The sequence below is a fragment of the Ammospiza nelsoni genome, chromosome 10 (genome assembly GCF_027579445.1).
Source record: "Ammospiza nelsoni isolate bAmmNel1 chromosome 10, bAmmNel1.pri, whole genome shotgun sequence".
Classification (NCBI taxonomy): domain Eukaryota; kingdom Metazoa; phylum Chordata; class Aves; order Passeriformes; family Passerellidae; genus Ammospiza; species Ammospiza nelsoni.
The window spans coordinates 18,671,720-18,683,798 of record NC_080642.1 but is presented as its reverse complement, the minus strand read 5'-3'; the positions used below and the strand labels follow the sequence as shown (position 1 = coordinate 18,683,798).

The following is a 12,079-nucleotide window of genomic DNA, read 5'->3' as shown; positions in this document are numbered from 1 at the left end:
CAAAAATTCATCAAGATTTTGAGGTTTTTTTGTTCTTTTTTTTTTTTTTTTAATAAAGGAGCTAAAAGAAAAAAAAAAAAAAAAGGAAGGCAGTAGGAAAAGGAGCCATGGAAGGACAAATGAAGAATGGCTGTTTCAGTTCTTTGGCAGACATTTCTAATGGGCAGCTACTGCAACAGGGGATATTCCTAATGCTAATGGACAGCAGGCTAATCCACAGTTCCTGTATTTCAGTATTCAGCTGACCCAGAACACAGTAAGACACATTATGGGGAATACATGATTTTGAAATGTATTACTTCTTTGCGTCTACAGACAAACAGGGCAAAAAAGCACCAGGAAAAGCTTTTCTGCAGCCTGGATAAGTTCGATTTGTTCACATTTCAGAGCTCAAGTAGAGTGTAGAGATAAATCAAGAACCTGTAAAAGTACTAGAGGAGTAGAAATTATGACAAAGTCCTATAAACTCAAATACATGACTGACATGGGATCAAACACAGTATTGCAGCAGCAGACATACTTCTGTCTTCTAGCAAAACCAGTGCCAAATCCAGGAATGCTCAAATATAGCAGAGTAGACCCACTCTGTTTATTTATTGACAGAGTGATGACATGCTTCAAGAAGCAAAAAATCTCCACACTCTCAAGAGGCTGAAGAGCCCAAGTGACAGTTGCTTGTCATAAAATACCAAACAGCAGATGGGCAGAAATATTCTTGCAAAAACCATCCTGCAATATTTCACTTGGTAAGTCAAGCCCCTGTTCTTCCTTTTAAATAACATCTACTCCAAATGCACAGTCCCATTCCAAAGATAATTCCTGAAAGAAGCTAAGAAACATGTAAGTGCAATAAAAGGTAACAAAAAGAAGTTTAGGAAAAAAACCCTATAAGATTTACCATCCAACCAAGTTTGAGAAGTGAATGAAGTCCTCTTATTATTTCCAATGGCAAATAACATGTAAAGTATTTTCTGCATGTATTAAATACAGACATTAAACCACATCTAGTCTTCTTTAAAAAAAACAGGAAAAAAAGAAGTACAAAGGTGATTTTTCAAAACCACATTACAGTTATTACAGGAAAATATTTTCTGGTGGTTGGTTCCCACAAGAGCATATGCACACACATCAGTGTAAAAGAACCAGCTCACTGCAACTACTTTTAATGTTTGAAAATTAAACAATATACATATGCATCCAACCCCTTCATATCACATTTGCAGGAAGACTCACAATTCACAGGAGCTCTCCACATGAGGTCAACTTGAATGATCCCCCTTATTCCTTTCCAAACCATGTTAGGGGAACCCAAAACTTTAAACAGCAATTACATTTAAGCTGATGCTTCCCATTTCCAATAGTGCACAAGCACTCATGGGTTGTTTCGATGCTATGATGCCAATTTGGCCCAGCAAAGCAAGTTCAGTACTTTATTCCACACCTATAATCCCAGGAGAAATTAAATACTGACACTAATACACAGACAGGGAAGCAACAGGAGTAAAAGTTGTAAGCAAACTTTCATTGGAGGATACATGCTCAGAGATTGGGTAATTCCTTTTAAAAAGTGATTGTTTGAGCTTGAAAGGAAATGAAAAGGGAACACGTCAGACTTTCAAAGGGAACGTCAGTGACATCTATTTGAGATTTAGCTCTACATGCCTTTGAAAATTTCTACTTTAAAGCACAAGCCAATTGCCACATTCCTGTCAGGGTGCTGAGGGGAGACAGCCAGGAAAGTCCTCAGTGCATCCTGCTGTATCACTTCCTGATCACATGAGAAACTAAACTTGGCACAGATGTTTGCCTGGCAAATCACCAAGAAATCATAAACACTGAATTGACTCACTTGGCAAGCCACAGACATTCTTCCTCATGTGCCCCAAACTGCAACATAAATAGGCAGCTAATAGATAGATCAGTAATTCAGAGGAGTAAAATGCATCATTAGGAGTACCTTGATATACACACAACTGTGTCTGCGCTCTGGGATGCCCTCAGTAAGTACTTAATATCTTACAATATGAAGTCTTTCATCACACATGACCATTACCACATAAATTAATTAGATAATTAATATTTTGCCAAATAGCTTTGCATGGACATAGTATGGAACAAGAGTGGAAAAATCCTACAGTTAGGCAGCTCTGGTTGCTGGAGCTGAGTAGCAGCTTGTTGTACTGCACTAAATAGTTTATTTAGTTGTTGCTTTGCACTGGGTGATTGGAGATTTGCACTGAGTAGCCTTTATATTGCACTGAATAGTTTATGTTATATCACATGGTTTGTTCAGGCACGATTTCTTACAACAGCTGACATGAAGACTTTATGTGAGGAGCAGCCTTGCCTCCCAACCCAGGCAGCAGCAGTGAGAGCAACTCATCCATAAAGTCCTCCTGGCAGCACAAACAGTCCCGTTGGGGGCTTGCAGGAGCAATGTGTCTCAAAAACCAGATCATCCATGGCCTTGCCCGTGTCCTGTCCTTTTTCACCAAGCAGATGGCAGAGACCCAGCTGAGGCAGCCACAGCAGGGAAGCGCCACTGTGCCCTCCATCCTATCACCAGCTGCTGCTGGAGGGACACAGCTCACCAAGGCTCAGCTTGTCTTCACCAACAAAATCGTCCCTACTTCCACAGGTCACACACTGGCAGCACAGGTGCCTCAGGAAAGCGGCTCCTGCCCCACTACCATGGGGATCTGCAGGCAGCTTCTCCTCACACCAGCAGCTGTGGGAAAGCCATGCACACTGCCATGGAGGGAAGGGGAGTGACAATTAATCTGGCAAAGGTACCCCAGACCTGCTTCCTGTCTGCAGCACAGGATCAGTACCTACACAGCATTACCAAAAGCTGTGGGTCAGGGACAACAGATTATTCCTGTCAGACTTAGTGTTCAACCCACTTACAGAAATATTTGGTTGTAAAACCTTCTTACCATCACCTGAGTCAATAGAAACTTGTCAAAGCACAGTATCATTCAACTGCTTTTTTTGCAATCTTACACCTAAGTAGAGAAACTTAGATTTCCTTGCCTAAATCTTCTCACCAGATACATATATATTCAGAAATAGAAAGAGCAAAAATTTTCACTGTATAGCTTTACTTGAAAGGTTTTCCCGAATCTTTGCTCTTCCCGTCATTTCAAACCACTACAGGGGTTAAAAAACAAACTATTTCAAACTGGTTTAATATATGATGTCTCCATTACATTGGTTTAGTGACTACCACCACATTTCACCATTTATCCCTGTGTGAGAAGACTGCTGGTTTTTGCAGCCTAAATAATTTCTGTCCCACAGTTTCCCATTCATGCTGAGCTTTGTCAGGCTACAACAATCAGAGTAAATGCACTGTACAGGAACAATACAACTCCAAACAGGAAAAGCGTGTCCATGTCACTTAGCAGTATCTTCATTCAGACTGCTAAAATATTTAGGGAAATCATTCACAATAAAACCACAAATTACACTTACTACATAAAGCTTTGCTGGGACATCACTTTGCTGTAATTAAACAGGGTGCATTTCTTGAGTTTGGTATGCTGGCATCAGTAGAACATAACTGATAAAAGAAACATGCCTCCAGCAAAGTCAGCTTTCAGCATTCTTAGTTGTATTTTCCTGTGGATCACAAACTAGACATGCAGGAAGCTCAACAAAAATGCATAAGAAATGACAGCACATAAACACAATTCAAAACTACATTAGGAACACACCAGGACTCAGGTTAATCCTCCTAAAATAACACTTACCCAAAGAGTGAGAGGCAGAAGGTGAGTCCCAGCTAATGACACTGACCAGTGAAAGTGGCCATCATAAAAAGCAAGGAAGGAGATGCCTCTACCCAACAGCATTGCCAATGTCTACAGAGCACTTCTCACTCTTTCTGCTGTTGGCCCTCATTCATTTTTTTCCTCCTGCAGCCAGACCTCAGCGCCACCTCCCCTGCCAACATGGGCTTTGTCACCAGCCAGCAAGGACCCCTGAATGCCAAGAGAGGCAGCATTGAACCAAGGCCACTCCTCTGTGGGCAACAGAACTGCTCCCTCCCCAGATGCCTAAACAGAACAGACACAGTGTCTGAACACTCTGAATGTAACTCCAGTCCCAAAGTCCCTACAGAAGGAATAGGAAGAAGAAAAACACATGATGTGCTATGCTGGGCAGATCAATGAAAGGGGTTTATGTATGCTCAAGGACAAGGACTTTTACCCCCAGCCAGACAATGTGAAGGCACAGTGTCTATCAGCTTTGCTCCCAGTGTGCAAACAGCTACATAACCATGACAACACTGTTTTGAGGGTGACAATGAATTAAGCACATTTTTGGCACTTAAAGAGACTGGGTAGCCTGGACTCAACTATAGATCCTGGTATCCAACATTGTTCAGAATAGGCAATAAATCAACAGTGTTGGCTTCCTTGGTCAAACTGGGAATATGCAATAACAATGCAACCAGACAAAAATGCTTGGCTATTCCTAGCTATCCTGTGCTACGGACAAAATTTGATGCTGCATGCACACTTAGCAAGTGACATTTAATATGTGGGATGAACAATGCAGCAGTAAATCATGACTCCTTCGATTCCTGAGAGAAATGTAAATCCTGAAAATCCCAAGGACATTCCTCCATAAAGAGTAACTTGTTTTGTAATGTTACAAAAATGTAATTGTTTCAAAAATCAGGATAAGCTTGTTATTAAAAAAGACTGTGCATTTAGCTGCTTGGAATTAGAATAATCTGAAATACCATACCATCTGTACCATCTGACTTAGAAGCAGTTTAGTCATATGATGAAGAATGCAGAAAGAATCCTGAGTAGCAATGAATACAGTGGAATGTGTATTTTTAAATACTTCCATCTACTGTATTTAGGAATGGAGCTGACTTGAGGTTTTGGGTTGGTTTTATGCCTTCCTCTCTCTGCATGTGTTTCTGTAATTCTCCCTTTTCATGCTGAAAGATGGTTTTAGATGAAGACATTTCTATTCTGAAGAAACATAAACTGAAAATACTTCAAGTCTGTAAACCGTTTTTCTATGTAATCACTTCTCAGAATACAGCAATGCAATTTGAAAAACAAATATAGTAATACAATGCAATAAAAACTACTTTTTTCACTATGCAAGTCCTTTTAAAACTAGAGATATTTCAGTTCTGAAGTTCCTGAAAGGAAACAGCACTTTTCTTTCCAGGGTATATAACAGGAATATCCATGCAATCCCACAATTACCATAAGGGTACAGATGTTCAAGCTGCTACATCCTTTCTACCACTCTTTCCTAGTCATTCCTCCCTTTTGTCTTCACCCACCTGCATTCAAATGGCCTTGGAATGGCTCTGCTTCAGAAACCTAAAGTGAGCAAAATCTAGTGTCTTATTTTGCCAGGTTATTTTCAGGTGAATAAGCCCTCTGATCTAGAATACCAGACAGTTATGTAAATACTTGCTCTGGCAAAAGGAAAGAGAGAGAAAAAAAATTAAAATCTCAAAGGCAGAACCATTCCTTTAGGCAACAGTCCAAACCATGGAGCAAATTTCCACAGTCACTTCAAGCTGCCCTAAGGGGCACAGCTAAACTTCATCTCTGAATTCAGCACAGGCATGAGCTTCTGCTTACATCTTCCTCTCTCTTCAAAATCATTCATCTTCCACCTTTTTGTCACAGCAAATACCTTCTTGTTTTTTTCAGTTGATGGGATCATTTTTATTATTCAAGTGTCAGGGTTGTATCAAAAGAGCAAATTAACACTCAAAAAGGCTTAACACTAAATTGAAAATTATGCTTTCAGCTCCACTGTGCATTTTACAAGATCCTTTGCCATTTTATATTTCTACTCACCATGCTTCACCAAGTAAGTAATACCAATAGGTGTCACACACATGAGATTTAAAACCCAAGGAATAATTAAATTTTGATATTGCAATTTCTCACCGGTCATTACTACTTTCCATCAGCCTAACCCTTCTCTTTTTAGGCAATTCATTTTACATTTTACCTCTACAGCTTTGTAGAGGATCAACAGCCCTACAGCTTCAGTTTCCAAATCAGAACATCCATTAAGTGACAGCCTCAAAATGTGGCTGAATACATTTCTACTGCCTTTCTTTTACTGCAGTTCCTTTTGCTGTAATGTGCAGTGGAGCCAGTTGGCCTTTAAAATGAAATAAGTTAAAAAGCCATAAATGAGAGAAATACTCCTGGAAAGCATCATTCCTCAGTCTAGCCAGTTGCAAATCGCAGGGAACGTGCCAGAGATGATCCCTGAGCAGACTGAGGGAAGGCCTGCAGATGGTAGGAAGTGACAAGCAGGCAGATGAGGGCTCCTCTGGCTTGACAGAATGGTCCACCAGAACTTTACTGCAACTGCAGAAACCGTAACATCACACTGGAGTGAAAATTTGGCCCCTCAGCTCAAGCTTCAGTCTTTGATTGTGTCAGTGTTTTCCAAGCTTGGCAAGGCTTTGTAAATCATAAGGGAACTTTGGTCTGCAACTGGTTTTTACCAGTACCATAGTAAGGATGGGGCTAAGGAGGAACACTCACAAGTAGCAGCTCTGTGGGTGTCGACAACATCACAAGGCTACTTCAGATAGGCCAGAGATGGCTCCACTCTCACAGTGCCTGTCTGTACACTGCAGTGGATGATTCTAGGGCCTTGCCTCACTATCTTTTATAAAAATACATTCACCACCAGCTTAAAATTTGCAATGGTTCTGGAATGGCCATGATACTTCTGTGATCATCTTTGCACCCCAGTCTTACTTTGTGTAATTTCCATTTGGACTGAAGCAGTTAGACAACACCTGTGAGATGTGCTCAGCTGAAGCAGCCCATCAGAGACAGTTCCTGATGTCACCTGGATGTCATTCATTCTTCCAGCAGTGCTGCAGCAGTCCAGTGACACAAAGAGACCATGCCTCTGGCCAAACACAGCAGGCAAGAGCTGGAGGCATTGTTCCCCTTGTGAACTGAACAGACTGATGCAGAAGAGATGCCCCAAAAAGCTGTCTTGGACAAACCACGGTGCACACAAATGCACACGGGGTCAGGCCCATTGCCCCAGTCAGGGCTGCAGAGTGAGAGGGGGAGGCCAAGGCTGGAGGGAACCCAGCCATTGTTCTTGCACAAACACGCAGGAGATGAATGCATGAGAACAAGTTTGATGCTGAACAAAAGCGTATTCTTTTGTTTAATAGGAAAATAGACTTACACAATCACACCATCTGCATCCCTCCCAGTCCTTCCCCCTCAGCTACTTCAGTCAATAGCCAGCCTCAGCCAACTCTGACAGGGCAGCAGCAGGCTCAGGAATAACTGTTCCTACAGGACAGACAGACATCCTGGAAGCGAGCACATGGAACATCAGGCTGGGCTGCCAGGCCACATCTTGCCAAGAAACCCTGATGAGAAGGAGCTCACATCAAAGCCGTAACTGCAGGCAAAGTGTCCTGAAGATTTCATGTCAAGTCAGCCACAAGACACAAAACCAGGAAGCAATGCTTCATCAGTCCCACAGTTCCTTCTTCTAAACAACAGAAATTAAGTAAACACACTTCACATATGTTAAGGAAACAATATGACAAAATCAGATTGCACAGAATCTGTACTTCCCAGGTGATGCAACGAATCAAGTTTTCTTTGGAGTGCTGACAAAAAGACAAAACAACAAAATAACTTCCCATTAAACAAATAAATGTTTTTGCAAAACCCCACATTATTTAAGCAACAGCAATGAATTTCATCTGTTTCAAACACCAGCCACTACTAAAGCCCATCTGTCAGTAGAGAACAATTGCACAGACAAGTGGAGATAATGGAGAAAGTAATATCATAGAAACACACTGCTTAAGCTCTAAGCAACAAAATTTATTTTCCTCATGCTTATAAAAGCTTTTTCATTTTACCAAGTAATATTTTTGTGTCTGTTTTTTTGTTTTATTTAGGAAATTTAGGAAGCAGGGCACTTGGTAACACAGGAGAGGCAGGGGAAAGGCACAGGGCTTTAGGGAGTTAAAGATTCACAGACAGTTATGTCCCCATGTCAAAAATCTGACTCCTGAAGACACAAAGACCACCTTGGTGAGAACCCAGAATGGGTCTCACAGTGGTGAATCACAGAATGGTTTGGTTTGGGAGGGACTTTAAAGATCAGCAGGACTCGGGTTAATAGCACAAAGCTGAATAAGGGGAAGTTCAGTTTGGGTATCAGGAAAATGTTCTTCACCCAGAGGGTGGTTGGGCACTGAACAGGCTCCCCAGGGAAGGGCACAGCACCAAGCCTGTTCAATAAGTGTTTGGTCAATGCTCTCACACACATGCTGTGACTCTTGGAGTGTCCTGTGCAGGGCCAGAAGTTGGGCTTAATGATCCTGTTGGGTCCCCTCCAACTGAGGATATTCTGTTATTATAAGATTTAGTCCCAACCTCTCTGCCATGGTCAGGGACACCTGTCCTTAGACCAGGTTGTTCAAAGCCCCATCCCATCTGGCCTTGAACACTTCCTGGGATGGGGCATCCATAAAATCTCTGGGCCCCCTGCTCTGGCCAGCTCCTTATCCCCCAAGTGATTCTTTGATCAAATCCATGTCTCTCCAGATTAGAAACAGAGATGTCCTGTGGGACACTCTTAGATGCTTTGCATAAATCCAGGTGGATTATATCCATTGCTTTCCCTGATCCACCAATGCCATAATCTCACCATAGAAGGGCACTAAATTTGCCAGGTATAGTTTGCCCTCATTGAAGCCCTGCTGGCTGTGTGGAATGTGATTTTCTTTCTGGCTCTTTCATTGTCCTAGAGCCAGATTAAGCAGAAAGGCTGCTTTTTCAGATCAGTACTGTTCTATGGAGAAAAACTATACCAGACTTGGCAGTGTTAAAATCAGAGAGGGCCTCCAACTAGGAAAAGCCATGGTGGAAGAAGATGCTACCTGGAGCAGCATTGACATCTCTCTATTACTGACCTAACAATGCACACCCTCAAAGAAATTCATGCTGCAAGTGCCAACAATTCCAGGTATTTATGAGCACAGGAAAGTACTTTAAGAAGCCCACACTAGACTTCCTAATAGAGGTATGGATAAAAATAAATCAGCTTTGGGCCTGCCTACAGGGCAACTCTCAACACAAACTGTGATCTATAAGCTCAAACACAAGGCTTGTATTTCCCAAAATAACTTTACACTCTAGTTCCCTCTACTAAGCACTCTTCTGCAGGGAATTTTTTTAAGCAGTATTTAATTTGTAACAATTAATTACTAACCATATTTCCTTCTTTAATGCATTGGATGAAAAGGGAGAAAAACACTGAAAGTTGTTTGGAAGAAAACTGCACCAGCATGCAAGTTTTGATGTGAATAAAAATATACAAGTCTTAATACTACTTATATTTAATCTTTAGGTGTACTGCTGCTGAAATAAAATAAGTAACATTGTGTTCTGGAAGTCTTGCAAAAAACTATATTAAAAATTAAAATACAGTATACTCCAAATAATCTCAGTACAACCCCCCTATATTTGATATGATGGCAGAAAATCTTCCAGACGCGATCTAAATCTGCCAGACTCTGATTCTCCAATAACTCAGGAAGGGACCTGCTCTGCCCTGGAGGAAAATGTGTTCAGTCTAAATTTGGATCAGCAGCACTTTAGACAAAGAGAAAGCACATCAGTAATTACAAGTTAATCTTCAGCAACAGGTGGAATACACTGAAAACAAAGTGCTCTGAGTTTTTAATTCTGGAAAAACAAAACACTAGATTGTATTGGGATATACAGATCATCTTGATTTCCAGCACGAAAAAGAATAAAAGTAACATTTAGAAATAATTTTAAAAGCAAAGGACTACCTGCAGGAAAATAAGTCATCTTCCCAGTGAGTTGTAAAAATTATAACATTGTCAGTATAGCCTGCATTCCTGAACAAATACTGGGAAAATTATTCTTTTTTCTACTTCATCCGAGCTAAACTTGTTTTTGCTTACTACATCCTCAAGAGCAGCACAAGTAGCATAAAATGAAGTAGATTTATACAAAGATCCTTCCAGAACCATTTGAACTAACCAAGATGTTCACTTGAGCCTAAATACAAACTTGCACTTCTCAAACTACAATTTACGGCTGCAGAAGACTTGCAAGGAGTACAAACCACACCACTGTTGAATATAAAACCATGTGGGATACTGCACAAACACTACAAATAGTTTCAGAGGAGGAAAGCAAGTCTTTTGGCCAAGAGGTTAAGGAAAAAAATATCTAAGGATACTGGAAATCTGAGGGGGTTTAAATTCCAACCATTCTTGGAATAGATAAACTGTTCCCTGAAGTGCTGTGTGGACACAGAAATTGCTACACAAGAATCATGGGGTCCAGAGGAGTTGTGCATTCTCATATTTAGTATGAACTCTTGTCACAATTCACAGTCAAGAATCAAAAATAGAGGTAAATTTGAAGAAAATAATTTACACAGTGTGAAAGTTTAATGGAGCATTAAAACCCAGAAGTCTATTAACACTTCTAACCACCTGGAGAATCTCTCTCACCAACAGAGGTCTTCCTCCACAGCAAAGGAAGGAACAGAAGACAACAGTACTTTCAATTGTCCCACATATAATGTTCATCGCAGCTAGGGCTAACAGCTTTTTCTTACAATCCCAGTCTTCCTAGTTTCCCCTCTCGTTTTCATCCCTTCCCCTCCTTTTCCTGTACATCCCATTGTCAGTTTCCTTAATACCGGGAAGCCACATCTGGCTTAAAATTTTACCCATTTTTAGCATCCTTTTCAGATATTCACCTCCCCACCTGGCACTACTGGAAAGACAAGCATATGGAAGCACACTCGACCCTCACCTTTCATTACGTAGCAGACTCATGAGCAATTATTAGACTACATTATCATCTTATTAACACAGCATAATCAAGGGGAGCTGAAAAAGTAAATGCAGTGTCAAGCTCCTCTCTGAAATTCTCCTAAGGGGAAAAAAAAAAACACCTGTAAACACAGATGTAAATTTCTGAAATTACTGCATAGCTTTAATGACAGTCTGTGTAAGACACTAACTTCTGTTACTGCAGAAATAACTTCTATTTCTACAAAAAACTGCAAGCCGAGACCAGGATGAATTTACAATTTGGAAAATAATTTGTTGAGTCAGTAGCTGTAAACACAAGAGCTGAGCCTTGCAGAGCTCCAGGCTGCCACAATACTGAGCAGTCAATACTGTTGGTGCTGCAGTAGTTACTGATGGGTGGGTTCCCCAGTACCACAAGGATCTGTAGGACAGAAATTGGTTCCAGCTGAGACCACTTTTCTGTGCTCTGAAAAATATAGGATACTGTAATATAACCACCATCCTTGCTGGAAAGGGAGGGGATGTCTGCAAGGAAAGCAGACAGATGGACAAGAACTCTGTGCTACCATCTGACTCCCTATTTAACGCCCCTTTCCCTATTCCCTAATGACACATGCTGTGAAGATAAATCACTGGGTAGAAAAGAGAATGCACTGGGTTCCCTGGGAGGGAGGGAGGGACACTGGTGGTACAATTAGGAAATGCAATTCCCTTGCTAGGGAACCACAGGGCACAGAGAAGAGAGTGTTCCCCTCTCTCCTGATGGAGGATTCAGAGTGATCTAAGCAGGAGAAAACTTCCAACACCAATAAAAAAATAAGGTAGTCAGGCTCCATTCAATTGCACTGTGCAGAAATCACTGTGATTTATGACTTCTGCCAAGAACCAAGTGCAGAGAGGGGAAGCACCTCCCCCGTGTGTGCCCCTCATACTGAGCACACACCATCCTGTGTCTGTGTGAGACCACGGCTGCCTGCCTTACACAGACGCAGCATTAAAGGAATTCATTCCTAAGGCACTGGGAAAATACTACATGGGAGAACTTCCAAGTCACAAATTCTGCTTACTTAAGCTAAGCTTCTTAATCAAGTTAATTGAAGGAATTAAAAAAGCATCTGGAGAAGAACATGTTCACCAGCCAGTCTCTAGTCATTCCTGAGCTGGTGTAACAACTTCTAGGAGCCAGTTCCCTGCTGGCACAGCACAGTCTATCATCAGCCATCA

General features: G+C 41.3%; 1 protein-coding gene across 1 annotated transcript in view; it reads right to left on the bottom strand.

The window, feature by feature from the left end:
• Nucleotides 1-12,079, bottom strand: part of SPSB4 (splA/ryanodine receptor domain and SOCS box containing 4) — a 75,903-nt gene that overhangs the window by 54,570 nt on the left and 9,254 nt on the right. The window lies entirely within an intron of this gene.